Source organism: Schistocerca piceifrons, chromosome X (genome assembly GCF_021461385.2).
Source record: "Schistocerca piceifrons isolate TAMUIC-IGC-003096 chromosome X, iqSchPice1.1, whole genome shotgun sequence".
In the NCBI taxonomy this organism is placed as follows: domain Eukaryota; kingdom Metazoa; phylum Arthropoda; class Insecta; order Orthoptera; family Acrididae; genus Schistocerca; species Schistocerca piceifrons.
In genome coordinates, this window is record NC_060149.1 from 690,350,652 (window position 1) to 690,367,347 (window position 16,696).

Consider the following 16,696-nt stretch of genomic DNA (forward strand, 5'->3'; position numbering starts at 1 on the left):
GATGCTACCTTGTCAGCATCTGTCACCTTCACCTATCACCTCAGGTTTCAGGTGCAGTCTTCTGTTCAACTCCTCACACCAACAGACTACTTGTGCAGGTGTAATCAATAACCTGGTGGACCGAGACTTGGATGGAGGACCAGCGAGATCGTGTCCCAGCAAGCACTAGGTGCTCGTGTCCCAGCCCGGCGATAATTCTGTGAGGTCGAACCTGTCCATGTGAAAGTCAGCTGACCACATGACGAACATCAAACGGCACCGCCTGCTCCACACAGGACTATGGTGAAGACTTGTTGAACTCTGACGTATTTCTTCTGTGCCTTCTAGGCGCTACAGTCTGGAACCTCGCGACCGCTACGGTCGCAGGTTCGAATCCTGCCTCGGGCATGGATGTGTGTGATGTCCTTAGGTTAGTTAGATTTAAGTAGTTCTAAATTCTAGGGGACTGATGACCTCAGAAGTTAAGTCCCATAGTGCTCAGAGTCATTTGAAGCATTTTCTGTGCTCAAGGTGGTTGAGCTTATTGACATTACAGCCTCTTGAGGGGAGAAGGGCACTGAACATGCTAGGCAGGCAACCTTACTTCCTTTGAGATAAAACTTCGCACCCACCATAATGCATGGCAAGTACGAGAATTACATATGCAGAGTTCAGGCATAATGATATTTCGGGCTGAGTGCGGTACTGAGCACATCAAGCAAGAAACTTCCCTTCTAATAATATAAGGCTGCCACGGAATTTTCCTCACACCTACTGTAAGCTTAGTATGTACGCGAATTGTACGTGAAATGTCAAAACTTTGTTGGCACATGCCGCGTTGCGTGCACCTCATGTGCTCCGAAGCCAAAGAGGGCACGGCTTCGCTGTGGGTGCTGCCACTCGGCCGATAACATCTTGCCTCACGACGTCGCAGCATCTGTGACGGTCCTTCCTCTGTTACTCTGTGCGTTGGCTCGCCTCAAGCTGCCGGGTTTGGCCGCTCGTCTCACGAAGTCGTTCGCTTGCCCGACACTCACACAAAATATCATTCATTTTTTAAGAAAAACATCGATACAGACTGATAAATACACAAACGCATCAATATTTACTCATTTCTCCCCGTGTACATGAAAAGGGAGTACACCAGACAGGCCCAAGCGGTTTTCAACAAACTGGTTCTTAATAATAATGGAAGTTCGCAGTGCAGGAATTACAGCAAAGATTCATCCCCTCTGGGACCAAGAGACAGTAGACAGTTTCTGACAAATAGTTACCAAGCGTCAACAGTATGTGCTTGCCTTTAAAAAGATTCGCAGAAAAAATGTAAAAAATATCACAATGAAGTACCTCTTGGGACTACTGACAAGAAGGAATCCTAAACAATGCAATAAAAAATCGTCTTTCCATACCTATAAGTAAACGGACTAAGACGAGGGCTGAGAAGAAGGCTCTACTTCCTGCTAGTGCTACTTCCTTCAATCTACATCACAGTTTCGGCTATGTACGTCCGCTATGCACTACTGTCAACATTTCCACAAAATAGAGATGCTCATGAAAACTACTATGGCAGAACTACTTGCAGCAACACTTCTCATCACAGTAAACCTGTGGTTGGAAAAGCGCCTATAACATGAACATTAAGACATGTGACACTGCATAAATTTATGTATACTGACGAAACCTTTATATGTAAATTACATACTTCAAATTCAAAAAATCATACCTGCCTTTTCTTCTTACCACCGTAATTCCACACGTGGCACTATCTCACACGAGGATTGTGTTGGGTGAACACTGTTACCTGTTGCTTTAGTGAGCCTCATGTCAATATGAGTGTTCTCCTCGTTTAGCCAAAATACTTCCGAAAATTCTTAGACACAGTCAACGTTGTCATAATTACTCTCATTACGCACTTCAGTAACATGGCTCGGTGGTCATAATGGATTCAGGGGTCCTTAGCAAAAAGAATAAAACAAGAGCACACTACACTTCTAATCTGCAAAAATCTGCAAAAAGATATCTTGCGTGATCTTACTATACAACTTCAAAGGTCTACTCACCCCAATTACTTGCACTTTGATCCCGCCTTCAGTAACGTCTCCCATAGGTAACGAGCTGCACCTTCCCCAGGGGCCGGCAAATAAAACTTTAAAAGATGTCTCGCTTCCCCGCCTGATCTGGTTGACGAGTCCCGTTTTCAGTTGGTAAGAGCCGATGATCGAGTTCAAGTATGGCGCAGACCACTCGAAGCCATGGCGACCATTTGCAGCCATTTATGGACTTCATTATTCCCAAACAAAGATGTGCCATTTCACGTATCCACAATTGTTCATGATTGGTTTGAAGAACATTCTGGACAGTTTGAGCGAATGATTTGACCACCCAGATCGACATGAATCACATCGATCATTTATGCTCACAAAGTCCTACACTGCCAACACTTTCTCAGTTATGAACGGCTATAGAGGCAGCATTGCTCAATATTTTTGCAGGAGACTTCCAACGACTTGATAAGTTTCTGTACTGCGATGGGTAAAAGGAGGTCCAACACGATATTAGGAGGTATCAAATGACTTTTGTCACCTTAGTATACGACGACTGAGCGGTAATCTGTTTCAGTGATGCGGTAGCCTACATTGATGTAAATGTGTAATTGTATGCAGAGAGAGCAAGCAAGTTATGTTTCCTGGTACGGAAAGTGTGACGAGCAGCCAGTCGAAGTTGGAAAAAAATTCCAAACGAGTCAGTGAAGTTTGTATCGGAGGAGGGCATTCTTTTGCCGGGCACGCTAGTCCACAGCAGATTATGATAGAGCTATCAACGTTTTTGTAAGGTGGAGGGCAACGAGAAACAAGTCAGTGTTGTAACAAGGATGTGGATCAAGTTTCGTACTGAACTTTAAAAGGAATTTAAATGGTGGTCTGACAGCAAATCAAAATGTAATGGAATATTGATAAGCCTACAGTGATAATTGAGACCAACAGGTGGGGTCTATACTGACAAAAGCAGTACAGCAGAAAGTGACTGCAACATTGCATCAATGTGAAGAGCCTTGCCCTCCCATGTTCCTTAATGTGTGTACAGTGTAGAGTGATGTTCCGTGTGCAGACACGGTATAAAGTGAAAGTAGTGTGTAGAGGGTAACGATGGGATTGTCTACAAAAGTATGTATCTGAAGACAAGCAATGAGACTGTGGAAACTCATTTTAATGTTAGAATTAGTCTTTCATGTGTGCCAGATAGTAAGTAATCAAGAATTAAGAAATTAGAGGTAAAGTTGGATGTTAAGCCACAGTGGGGAAAAAAAGGTACCCACTTAATAGCTATGAGGTCCAAAAGGTTAACTGGTGGTAATGTTCTTTAAGAATATTACAGACTTCGAAAACAGCAGGGCCAGAGTGTGACGTGGATATGAATTATCATAGTACTGCACACTCTCGATAAAAGAAATATAAGATTTTGTTATCAAATCATGAAAGTTAGCTATTTAAAAACCCATGTCTGTAAAGTAGTGAATTATGAAGAGTCAAACGGTGAAAACAGCTTGGAGATAGGACTGTGGGTATGGGAAAAACTCTCAGTTTAATTCTGTGGTTATATCAGAATTAGAGCGCCGATAACAGGCGCTAGTGGTGGCCGGTGGCGTGCCGACGGGGCAGCGTGGGTTACCAGCTTCCAGTGTTGAAATTCAGCACGATGGCTAATGATCGCAGGGCTCGTAGCTGGCACACAGTTGCGCAGGGATACCGAAGGAGGACTAAATCAAAGTTACGACGTAGTTCAGAGGGAGGACATACCTTTACTTGGATTAGGATGGAAGAATCCATGGGGTGCCGCATTTCGGGGGAAAAATAATCTCTTCAAAGGTTTGTTGTGGCGGATGGTGGGAGACTGGCCATCTTAATTAAAATTCGGTTGCATTTTCTGCTCTATGTGCCTACATAATGGAGAAGGTCAGAGCTACAAGTTTATTTGATATCCAGTTAATGACGGTGGCAGACGTCACTCTCAGCTTTCAGTCGTGGGGAGGGGATCGTACGGCCATTGTTAAAGGAGACGCGGAGGATCGCTCGACTCCGAGACACCTGTAAAAGTGGTTCTCTGCCAGAATGATCGAATTAGCTTTGTTAATGCTTATCCCAAGTGAGAAATGCTATAACAGTTACATTCGCAAAGGAAATCGCTTTGAATATGTGCAACAAGTGTATTTCGCTGGTGAGTAACTGAAGATGTTGGAAGCAATTAGTGAAAGAGCCAAGTCAATGTTTGTTACGTCATACCACATCTACGGATGCAAAGGAGGTGGTTTTCGGAATGCCTGGAGGATGTACAGTACTCAAGTATTGTGTTGAGAACGTCGCTGAGGACAGTATGTCGAGTCTCGCAGTTTATCGTATAGAGACGTCAATTTGGGGAATAATAAGCTGTTGCTTTCGGTCGTCCAAAATATCTCGGACAAATTTCACAAGTCCCGCATGACGAGGCAAGGCAAGGTAATGCGAGGTAAGGCTAGGCAAAGTACTGAAGAAGTTTCTCAACATAGATTAGCGATGTTGTGGCTTTTAAATTCTTACGTGAACGAAGGGTCGTGCAAAGCATTGTTCTGTTGGTAGTGAACCGCTCTCGTCGGAGTCTGCTCCTTGAATTCTGATATGTGCCATCTTGAAGGCTGTATTTTTGTAAGGCAGCTTGAACGATCACTGCCTTTGAAAACATTGGGTCTTCATATTGCAGCTCACTTCTAACATAATTAGGGGCCTTTTTATTTGGTAGTGGTTCACCTCTTCCTAATTGTGGTCGTGTGTAAATAGGTAACAGCAGAATTCACATATTGGAGCGCAGCGTTCCGAGAACTTTACGAAAGGTACGTCAGTAAGATTGACAGGTGGGTGACGTGTGGCAGATATGCAAGCAAGCAGCGCTGACCCCCTACAATGACGCAGACATATATTTTAAGGTGCACTGCCGAGTAGGTTTTGCGTTATACGTCATGAACCAGTTCACATCGACGCAGCAGACGACCGAAACAGGTTTCTGCCTGGTTGCACAGTTGGATAATGTAACAGGATTATGTGCAAATAATTTAAACTGAAAAGTGTTAGGGGATATTTACGTGGGCTGTTTGGAAAGTAAGGTCCGATCGGTCGCGAAATGAAAACCGCAGTGAAAGAAAAATTTTTTTTATTCGCAACAGTTAGCCACACCTTCCAACTACCTCTCTAAATACATTTGTCGTGGCGTTTTACAAACTTTCCAGTACCCTCGTCACAGAATGCAGCCGCTTGTGCTTTCCCCCAATTCTCTACGCTGTCCTGCCAAAATGTTGTCTTCGTAGTCAGCGGTTCATGTGAGCAGAGATGAACAACGTAGGGAGCCAATTAAGGACTGTATTGTGGGTGATCAAACACGTCCCATCGAAAACGCTGCAGGAGCGTCTTCAGTGCCCCTGTAGAAGCGGTTGAAAATGGTCTTGAAGATAGATACATACTTGTCGGGAGACACTGTTGTTTTAGACATTTCTACGTGATCACTTTGCCCTCTGAACTGAGAACAGCAATGTGAAGCGATCGACAGACACACTAAAGACATCGCCCAACACATCTGCGCAACGTTCCATCGGATTTTCAGGGTGGTTCGTGCCTAATCAGACCTTACTTTCCGAATACGCCTCGTATTAGTCAGATAAGTTTTTCTTTCATTTGGCACATAAAGTTGTGCAGGGAAAGATAATACAGTTTTGAATTATTAACGTATGTGGGTGAAGATAATTCAGTGTAATAATTTTGGAGGGGAGCATTGTGATATAAAGTTCATTGAATGGTTATTTATCAACTGTTCAAATTGAAAGTAAAACTGAGTAAATAAAGCTGAGCTAAATTATGACTCAATTTGAGAGATTAAAAGATGAATATAGTAAAGTTAAAAGTGAGTCGTTGCTAGTCAACAAAGTTGCTCACGCATCCTGTTTTCGTGTGGGAACATGGGGCGCGTGTCGACCTAGTTATTTATGATTGAGGGTTTACTTTGTCTGAATATCATAACTGACTTTCACTGCCATTCAGTTCATTTTTGTTACGATTCCACTGGTGAGGGCACTCAGGGCCTAAACCATAGGAATTCGTGGTGGTCTATCAGTGTCGTTAACTATATCAAAGTCATGTTCCAACAGCAAGCTCACTCTTCAATCCTGACGACTGCAGAATGACGCAGAGTAGGGCACAGTGCATGGTTGATGGAGCCAGAACGACCAATATTAGCCTAAGATAATGGACGATTCGGTAAATCGAAGCCAATCTATCACTAAAGTCTGGAAAGCGCAAGTGGATCTACGGTACTCCAAAAGGTTGAAGTGTTGTCGAAATTTAAGACTGACAAATGCCTGCAAAATTAGATAAACTCAGTAAACCATACTATTATAATACGTTTTCCTAAGTTCAGATGCCACGGCATCAAAGGCTTGAAAGATAGATATCATGAAAATTTTGTTAAGTTCAAACATTTACTTAACATGCAGAAGTTTTTATTTCTTTTATGTTGGCATAAGAATTGTATCATAGGTTAAGTTCATTTCACTTTATCGAAGTTCATGCTGGTCACACCACACACCATTACAGAGGGAAAACACTATTGGTCTGCCGCTCATTCATATTTTATGTAGTTGTAATTTATTTATTTATTTGTGCTACTTCGTGTGACTGTTTATAAACTAAATGCCACATTAAGTGGAGGTAATGTAACATAATACATATGCAGGAGAAGGTCCAGCCACCTAAATCAAGATCTTAAAATCTTGAGAGCATAAAAGTATTCTTGGGCCGCGGCAGCGGTGCTGGGCCACCAGCTTGAGCACCACTGAGGAATTTCTAAACCAGCGGGGTTAGCGAGTTGAAACATAGGATTGGTTAGCACAGATATGAGGCTGTCAGTTCCATGCTCGTTAAAGGAACAGTAGCAAACAAAATGTTTGGCCAGCGTTATGAACTGAGGCTTCTGATGCTTTTAGAAGTGAAGGAATATCCTAATATTAAACACTCAACAGACATTCAACCGCTCATCGTAGAATTAATCTGAGTACACTAAACTCAACAAGTAGTCATAATGATGTTGAAATACTGATATCTACATCTACATCTACATCTACATACATACTCCGCAATCCACCATACGGTGCGTGGCGGAGGGTACCTCGTACCACAACTAGCATCTTCTCTCCCTGTTCCACTCCCAAACAGAGCAAGGGAAAAATGACTGCCTATATGCCTCTGTACGAGCCCTAATCTCTCTTATCTTATCTTTGTGGTCTTTCCGCGAAATGTAAGATGGCGGCAGTAAAACTGTACTGCAGTCAGCCTCAAATGCTGGTTCTCTAAATTTCCTCAGTAGCCATTCACGAAAAGAACACCTCCTTTCCTCTAGAGACTCCCACCCGAGTTCCTGAAGCATTTCCGTAACATTCGCGTGATGATCAAACCTACCAGTAACAAATCTAATAGCCCGCCTCTAAATTGCTTCTATGTCCTCCCTCAATCCGACCTGATAGGGATCCCAAACGCTCGAGCAGTACTCAAGAATAGGTCGTATTAGTGTTTTATAAGCGGTCTCCTTTACAGATGAACCACATCTTCCCAAAATTCTACCAATGAACCGAAGACGACTATCCGCCTTCCCACAACTGCCGTTACATGCTTGTCCCACTTCATATCGCTCTGCAATGTTTCGCCCAAATATTTAATCAACGTGACTGTGTCAAGCGCTACACTACTAATGGAGTATTCAAACATTACAGGATTCTTTTTCCTATTCATCTGCATTAATTTACATTTATCTGTATTTAGAGTTAGCTGCCATTCTTTACACCAATCACAAATCCTGTCCAAGTCATCTTGTATCCTCCTGCAGTCACTCAACGACGACACCTTCCCGTACACCACAGCATCATCAGCAAACAGCCGCACATTGCTATCCACCCTATCCAAAAGATCATTTATGTAGATAGAAAACAACAGCGGACCTACCACACTTCCCTGGGGCACTCCAGATGATACCCTCACCTCCAATGAACACTCACCATCGAGGACAACGTACTGGGTTCTGTTACTTAAGAAGTATTCAAGCCACTCACATAATTGGGAACCAATCCCATATGCTCGTGCCTTAGGAGTCTGCAGTGGGGCACCGAGTCAAACGCTTTCCGGAAGTCAAGGAATATGGCATCCGTCTGATACCCTCTGTGATATCTCTAATAATATGTGAGTTATCTTTTGAATGCCAGCAAATCAGCAGAGAAATATTGGGTTGGTGCATGAGTTCGGAGCATTTTAATAAGTTTAATAAACACAACACAGGCACATAACAGAGACTTAAGTCACCAATAACATATGTTCCTTATATATACAACAGCTTGCCGGCGCTGGAGTAACTTTTCGATTCCGCGACTGAGGCGAAGAACAAATCGAGCCATATTTAGACAGCATTTTCGTCCCGAAAGGAAGTTCCTTGAAGGTTATTCGATAGAAACTGATAAAGATGAAAATCTGAGAGCGCAAGATCAGGTGAATAAGGTTGGTGCGGAACTACATCACATTAGATGTTGCATAACATTACATTTTGTGGATGCGTGTAGGTTTTTGTGTGGGGAGTTGCCGCTATTTTTGGGCTCAAACATTCCTTTCTTTTTCTTTTGTTAGCCTAATAATACCATTTCTCATCACCAGTAACGATACAGGATAGGAATGGTCGGTATTTTTCACGAACCAATTGATGGCGAGCAAGCAGACCTGCTGACTTTTGTGATTTTTGAATCTTCCCCATATCATGCAAATGTCCCACGGTAGTAGAATGATTACCGTTCATCACATTTGCCAGTTCTTGAGTACACCGATGTGGATTAATGTGTTTAATCAATCTTCATCAAACACTGAAGGTCATCCTGAATGTATAGAGTCACTAATTTCAACACGATCCTCCTTAAAATGAGAAAACCATTTTCTTGTTTCAAATGGCTCTGAGCACTATGGAACTTAACTTCTGAGGTCATCAGTCCCCTAGAACTTAGAACTACTTAAACCTAACTAACCTAAGGACATCACACACATCCATGCCCGAGGCAGGATTCGAACCTGCGACCTGCTACGAAATTATGCACAACCTAATATTTCATCAGCAATCATCCATGCATTTTAGTTGTTAATTATTTCTTTAATACTGTTCTGTGCAGAAATACATTATTAATTATTTATATGAAGTTATTGAAAGTAATGTAAGTTGTCTGTTACCGTTTGAATCAGGAAGACCTAGACTTTTACATAATGGAAGTACTTTCATTGTAATAGTATTAGGAAAGCGTGGTGGTCGTCCATTTTATTATGTATTGCATTTTATTAAGCATTCCGTATTATTAAGCATTAGATTTAAGAAAGATTGTATTTTGGAAGGGAGACTGACTGTAACCCATTGGGGCGGACCAATATGTGGTCGTGCGTATTCTTGGCAGTTAGTGTTAGTGGGGCGTCAAGAGGCCAGCTGGTACACAGCAGACAGTGTGAAAGGTGGAGTTCATATTACGGGAGGGAGGAGGCAGCTACGTTCGTGGAGTCAAAAGAACAGTTTCCATGACTTGAGCGTCATGTGGTAGCACTTGTTACTTTAACAATTGTCGGGACTCTGAAAATATTCGTGTAATGTGGAACTTACTGCCGGCCGGTGTGGCCGTGCGGTTCTAGGCGCTTCAGTCTGGAACCGTGTGGCCGCTACGGTCGCAGGTTCGAATCCTGCCTCGGGCATGGGTGTGTGTGCTGTCCTTAGGTTAGTTAGGTTTAATTAGTTCTAAGTTCTATTGAGGTGTTTTGTCAGGTTGAGCTCTATAAACAGTTAGCATTGGGGAATCCGATACGTTTGCATATTAATGCACTGCTTCACTGTGGGATTTATTTCATTAATAATTATTTATCTAATCTATGTAGGACCACCAACTTTAATTATTTCAGAGAGCTATTGAATGAATAAACCAATCATTTCAGTCAAAAACTTCTTGGTCGACTACATCATGTAATGGCGACATCACCTGATAAAATTTATTTCAGGTAATGCAACTAGATGTACTCTATATTATATATTATTCAGAATGACTTGACAATATATGGTAAATCAGGCTGTAAGGTCATTGGCAATTGATGTGTATTACGCAGTCAAGCTACTGCAGGATGTTAAAGCTGACAGGTATGCCGCAACGGCTATGACAGTAGTGAGCCAAATTTTGTGAAGTTTTGTTGATATTGGTATTAGCTGTGGTTTAGTAGTATTAATAAAAGTAGTTGCTTTCTTAGTAGTGAGAGAATTTCGAAGCCGCTGTTGTTAGTTGTATAAATAGTTCTATTGGTGTAACTGAACTTAGGTAACGTAGACGTATAGTTTTTTCAGTAACTGTAAAATTTTACCATGAGTGAGAAGTGTGGGCTCTGTCGCTTGTGAGTAATGGGTTACGGTGTGGGATCTGTTAAAAGTTTTTTCATGGGGGGGAATAAAGTCGGGAAGCCAGTGCGCATTCTAGAGAGATCCTCTCATGGGAATGCATAGTCCGTATAGAAATAAGTTGATAGTGAAGTAGGAGCATAAGATCTGTGCCCTTCAGGTGCAGTTAAAATACGCAAAGAAGGAACTAGATAGGTTGAGGAGGGTGAAGGGTGGTGGGGAATGGGAACTGGCAGTTGGCAAGAAAGCAGCTAAGAAGAAGAGGTATTCAGACAGTAATACTTTGCGTATATGCAATAGATTTGACCAACTGTTAGAGTTGAGTGGAGAGGAGCCTCTTGTAGCTGAAGGTGTAGGGAACAAGCAGCAGTCCTCAGCAGTTTGGAGGCCTAGGTCAGTTGGTAAGTGTAATAGAAAGAAGAATGTTCTGCTGTTAGGTAGTTCGCACGGTAGATGTGTTGGCCGGCAGTTGCAGGAATGTTGGGGAGTGAATACCAGGTCACCAGCATTGTGAGGTCTAGTGCAGGGTTGGCTCAGGTGACTGACAGCACAGGGGAGTTACGTAATAATTTTACGAAGGAACATCAGGTAGTGATAGTGGGTGGAGCAAGGAATAGTCTTGATACGGACTGGGAATATGATGTATGTGGTGACCTGCTAAAGATAACTACTCAAACTGCTGGCACAAATGTGCATTTCGTGCAACTGTTTCAGCGTCATGATCGGCCTCACCTTAATGCGGCTGTTTGGCGCGTTAACATGGAGCTGGAAAAGGCATTGATGACAAAGGGCATGGGTAACATTGCAGTGGTGCCAGTTGAGTCTATCAGTAGATCAGGTTTCACTAGGCACGGCTTGCACCTCAATAGGTATGGGAAGGGGAGGCTGGCAAAGCTTATAGGTGACAGTGTAGTGGGTGATGGTGGGATCACTCATGGAAAAATCCCTATAGTAGTTGGTGTTAGAGCTGCACCTTTTTTTTAGATTGAAGTCAGCTAATAGGTACACCTGCTTAAAGCAAGTCCCTCTGACTAAGGGCTCACCTTCAGAGGACGTCATGTTTCCAAGTAGAAAAGGAATTAGCATATTTCATCAAAATATAAGAGGTATTAGAGGTAAAGTTAGTGAACTGCTTATAGATATCGACTCTGAAATTATTGTTATATCGGAGCACCACTTAAATAATTTGACAATTCAGAGGCTTCCTTTACCAGAATACAGATTAGCTGGCTGTTTTACAAGGAGTTCCTTGCGGGGTGGGGGAGTGGCCAAGTACGTAAAAAACGGCATTCAATATGAGTCCGTAGACGTATCACGGCACTGCACTGAACACATATTTGAATGTTGTGCAGGGGCAGTTGAATTTAGTGAAACTAAACTTCCAATTTTTGTTTATTATAGGTCCCCTAGCTCTGACTTCAGAGCATTTCTGCTCAAGCTAGAGAGGACAGATGAGCTTTATTCGTTTATCAATCATCACAAAACACGAAAAGAATGCTAGGGTTTATACCCGATATACATCAACACAAAAAAACGCTGTTCTAATCTGAATCACGTTAACTGTTCTTTATGAAATATGAGGAATGTAATGAATAACATTATCCAACACAGTCCTTTGTTTAAGAATTGGAAAACAGTATAGGAAAACGGAAACGCGAATCATCACTTATTCATGTATGAACACATACAATGTTCCACCAACACCAATCCCACTGTCCACTAGCTTACTGAGACTCAAAGAATGAGTGGGGCATGAGTCCATCGCCAGACAAGATGTATCTACAACCATCACATAAAGTGGGCAAATATATAAAAATGGGTATCAGAATGAGATTCCACATATACAGAAGGCACCGCATTCACAGTTAATCAGTCTCACGTACTATTTGCATTGAGGTGCGGTGGTAATCGGGACGCCAGACTTTTGGTTGGTTGATTCGGGGGAGGGGATCAAATGGCGAGGTCATCGGTCCCATCGGAATAGGGAAGGGCGGGGAAAGAAGTCGGCCGTGCCTTTTCGAAGGAACCATTCCGGAATTTGCTTGGAGTGATTTAGGGAAATCACGGAAAACCTAAATTAGGATCGCCGGAAGCGGGTTTGAATCGTCGACCTCCCGAATGCGAGTCCAGTGTGCTAACCACTGTACCACTTCGCTCGGTCATATTTTAGGAAAACATCGAATAAATTAAAAATCCGTAAAACAAATAAAATTTCCACATACAAGCGAGTATTAATTGCACGCCGAGCTCTAAGCTCTATCGCTTAAGCTACGTCATCGATTAAAAACCTTTAAGGAATGGCCTTATGGTCGGCTGAAATTCAGTATTTAGTCAAAGGGTCAATAAACAAACTCCTCCAAAATCTGCGAAAATATACTGCTTAGAACTCTGCGCATAAATGACAAAAAGATAGCAACATTCTACAAATAGAGCTGTTGGTGATACTTTAGCATTATACCGACAACATTACAAGTTCTCTAATGGCACAACGTGGATCACACAAAGTTACATTTATTAAAAGGATTTTGGTAAGAAAATTAGGAATCATAGGGGAGTACGAAACGTTTGCTTAACCTCTGCAAAGAAATAAGGGAATTGACTGTAACTTCCGTTTGCAATAAATCAACCGAAGACACGCCCAGTGGAAGAATGCCCACACTTCCCGTGTCCCGCAGCGGATGGGGTTTCCGTCACCTGCTGCCCACCTGAGCCACGCAAAAACTGACTTCCACCTCAGGCCACTGACCAGCCTCTCTGGTTTCATTATTGTCCATCTACAAGTTAAGTTGACACCACCATTTCACCTCTCTGCGAAAACTCTGGCCGTATTAGCGCGAACTTCAAAATATTGGCATTTTCTCATTTACTCATTCACACAGGATAAAATAGTAAACTAAACGATTCGTCTCTTCTTCAGAGTCTGTGTATTACTGTGTCAGCGTGAAGTAGAAGAAAGACTAGATTCTGCCAGAACGGTAAGACGCCAGGCGCACCTAACTCTTCTGAAATGGATACTATACCTCTGTTTCACCACCCGAAAAGAATTTCTGTCTGGCAAGTCCTGTATATTGCCTCCTCTACTAGACACTGTGGATGCTGCGTCAGACAATAGTAAAAGACTGTTCAGACTTAGTACCAACTTTGTAAATCGTTAATGCGTATTTGTACATCATTTCAGGGAAACTTTTGCAGCGTTTCCATATATTTGAAGCTTTAAAGAATTTTCGCATTCATCGCACTGGCTAGAAGCATGCTGTCGCCCCTCCAACCGAGTTTGGTCTGAGAACAGAGAACTTTGAATTCCTGTGGTTTGTTTCCTGGCTTTCGGGCTGTGCTGACTGTGCAATTTGAAGTTGTAAGTGTCGCTTTTTGTTAAAAGCATGAGGTTCTAGTTTCATGTTTCAGAGCCCGTACTCTGAGCAATGCGCAGTTAGCTGGTTCGTTGTGCGTGTTTGATGAGGAGTTCATTGGAATGTTTCTCGTGTTTATTTCAAAATGCGAGTTGCGCTGATTAGGATCTCTGATTTTGTTCTTCTTTCAGTTTTCCTAAAGACTTTAATCAAAGACCCCCCATAATTGGATTTACTATTCCACGTTACTTTGCTGCGTTTTGTTTTTCAAGAGTAATATTGCAGTAAGATTGCGTGTTGGGTTTTTATATTTGAATAAAAATTTGGTAATTGTGAAATCGGCATCTACTTATGAGCCCTAATTCCTGAAACTTGTCCCATGATTAGGCAACTCTAATTTAACTAGTATAATCTGGAAGGCTTATTGTATCAATGTGAGCTTGTTTCTGTTGTGTGCAGGGACAAATTATCAATGAGGGTTTAGGTTGTTTGGGGGAGGAGACCAGACAGCGAGGTCATCGGACTCATCGGATTAGGGAAGGACGGGGAAGGAAGTCGGCCGTGCCCTTTCAAAGGAACCTCCCGGCATTTGCTTGGTGCGATTTAGGAAAATCACGGAAAACCTAAATCAGGATGGCCGAATGCGAGTCCAGTGTGTTAGCCACTGCGCTACCTCGCCCGGTTATCAATGTAGTGTTGCATGATACGCAAAGCTGTTTAACATGGTGACGAGTGAGGACTCGCACGTTTATATTTCAGAGCTCAAGCCAGTTACTAATGCAGATTAGTTTCATTAAAGAAACTTCAGAGGAGGCACGTCACCCCCCCCCCCCCTTCCCTCCAAGGTGCAAATACTAAATCTGCGTTTGAAAGAAAGGAAGGAAGATTAGTATTTGGCGTCTGATACAGACCAAAAGTTGGTTGGCAAAGTGGGTTCGGGACCCAGTGCACTGTTGACCGATGATTTCCCTCCCCCCCCCCCCCCCCATCCCCTATGACATCAACGGTGATGTCGAGCACTGTTGTCAGGTTTCTCCTATATAAAATAGCAGTTAATTCATAAAATTACAGGAAATTCGAGGTAGCCTATTTGTGTTAGTGGGTTCCCCCCTCCCCACTCCTATGATGTCACTGAGGAAGTAGGATTGTTGTCCTAAGCGTAAAATAGCAGGAAATTGTCATGTCGGTGGAAGTAGTCCATTTGCGCTAAATATAGAATTAAGATAGATAGAGATCCAAGAGGGAGGACCTGAATTACTGGCACAGCTCTAGGACGTCAGAATCAAAGACGCTAGGATAAAGAGAGAGGAACTAGTTTGAACCTGCCTGCTGACCTACTTAACATGTTTTCCCCAAATTATTCTTCACTCTGACGTGCACAGCTATTTATAGTAGTCAAGTCACTTGTTCTAAATACAGAATTCCCAGGTTTTCTCATCTGACATTACAGTGTAAGCAATAGTCACCCTAAGTTTAAGTTTGGTGGGAAATTCAAAATGGCCAACGCATATGTCATATAGTCATATAGCATCGTGTTGTTGCAATTCGGTAATCAGGAGCACACGTTTCCCCTAAGCTCACTTGTGCTTAAACAGTTTTCCCAACCCCTCTCACGTTACAGTATAAACCACATCTCCTCCCCCCCCCCCCCCCCAGCCAAATGTTGAGAAGATCCAGTTTATACCATGTAAAAACAGCCCACACCGTTATGGAGCCACCACTAGCTTCCACAGTGCCTTGTTGGCAACTTGGGCGAATGGCTTTGTTGAGTCTGCGCCACATTCGAACCCTACCATCAACTCTTACCAACTGAAATCGGAACTCATCCGACCAGGCTTCAGTTTCCAGTCATCTAAGGTACAAACAATATCGTCACAAACCCAGGAAAGGCTCTGGAGGCGATGTCGTGCGATTAGCAAAGGCCTCGTCTGCTGTCATAGCCCATTAATGCCATATTTCCCCGCATTGTACCAACGGATACGTTCGTGATACGTCCCACAGCTATTTCACGTGGTGTTTCAGCAGTTATTTTGCGTGCATTGACAACGCTATGCAAACGCAGCTGCTGTCGATCGTTAAGTGAAGGACGTCGGCCACTGCGTTGTCCGTGGTGAAAGGTAATGCCTGAAATCTGGTATCCTCAGAACATTCTTGACAATGTGGAGCACGAAATATTGTGTTCCCTAACTAATCGCACGAAATATCCCGTGGGTGCAGCTTAAAATATCTTTCCGCGTTCAAAGTCTGTTAATAACCGTTGTGCGGTCATTATCACGTCAAAACCTATTCACATTAATCAACTGAGTACAAATGACAGCCCCGCCAAGCCCTTTAAAACTTCTGTATGCGATACTACTGTCATTTGTATATGTGCAAATCGTTATCGCATGACTTTTGTCACCTCAGTGAGAGTTTAAAATGGTGTGGAAATCCACATACCGCAAGTTTAAAATACCATACTGTTCACTCACGTTATGGCCTGTCAAATGACAGCATGGATGACATACCGTCATACAAACAGTGTACAGATTTGCATCTGGTGGCCACAACTGGACCTAATGATTTTTCTAGCGTGAATCGGTTCCGCTTTAACCCATTAGTATATCTCCCAAGCTTCGCTGACATGCGATAATTATAGCCCACACTGAACCTCCGTCGGTAGCAGCACTTTAATTATAACCACCTACAAATAGCTTGTGTCACCCAGAATCATCGCTGATTGCAATGTAAAAGGTATACCAATACGTTATTAAGCGTATCTTCACTTGTGCTATACATATTGCCCACATACAAGGAAAAACAGTTATAGCTAAAGAATAACACAGTTATCTATCGTAGTTGGTGAATGGGAATAAGGTTTCATATCTAAAAAAATTGTTAGCCGGACTCCACAAAGA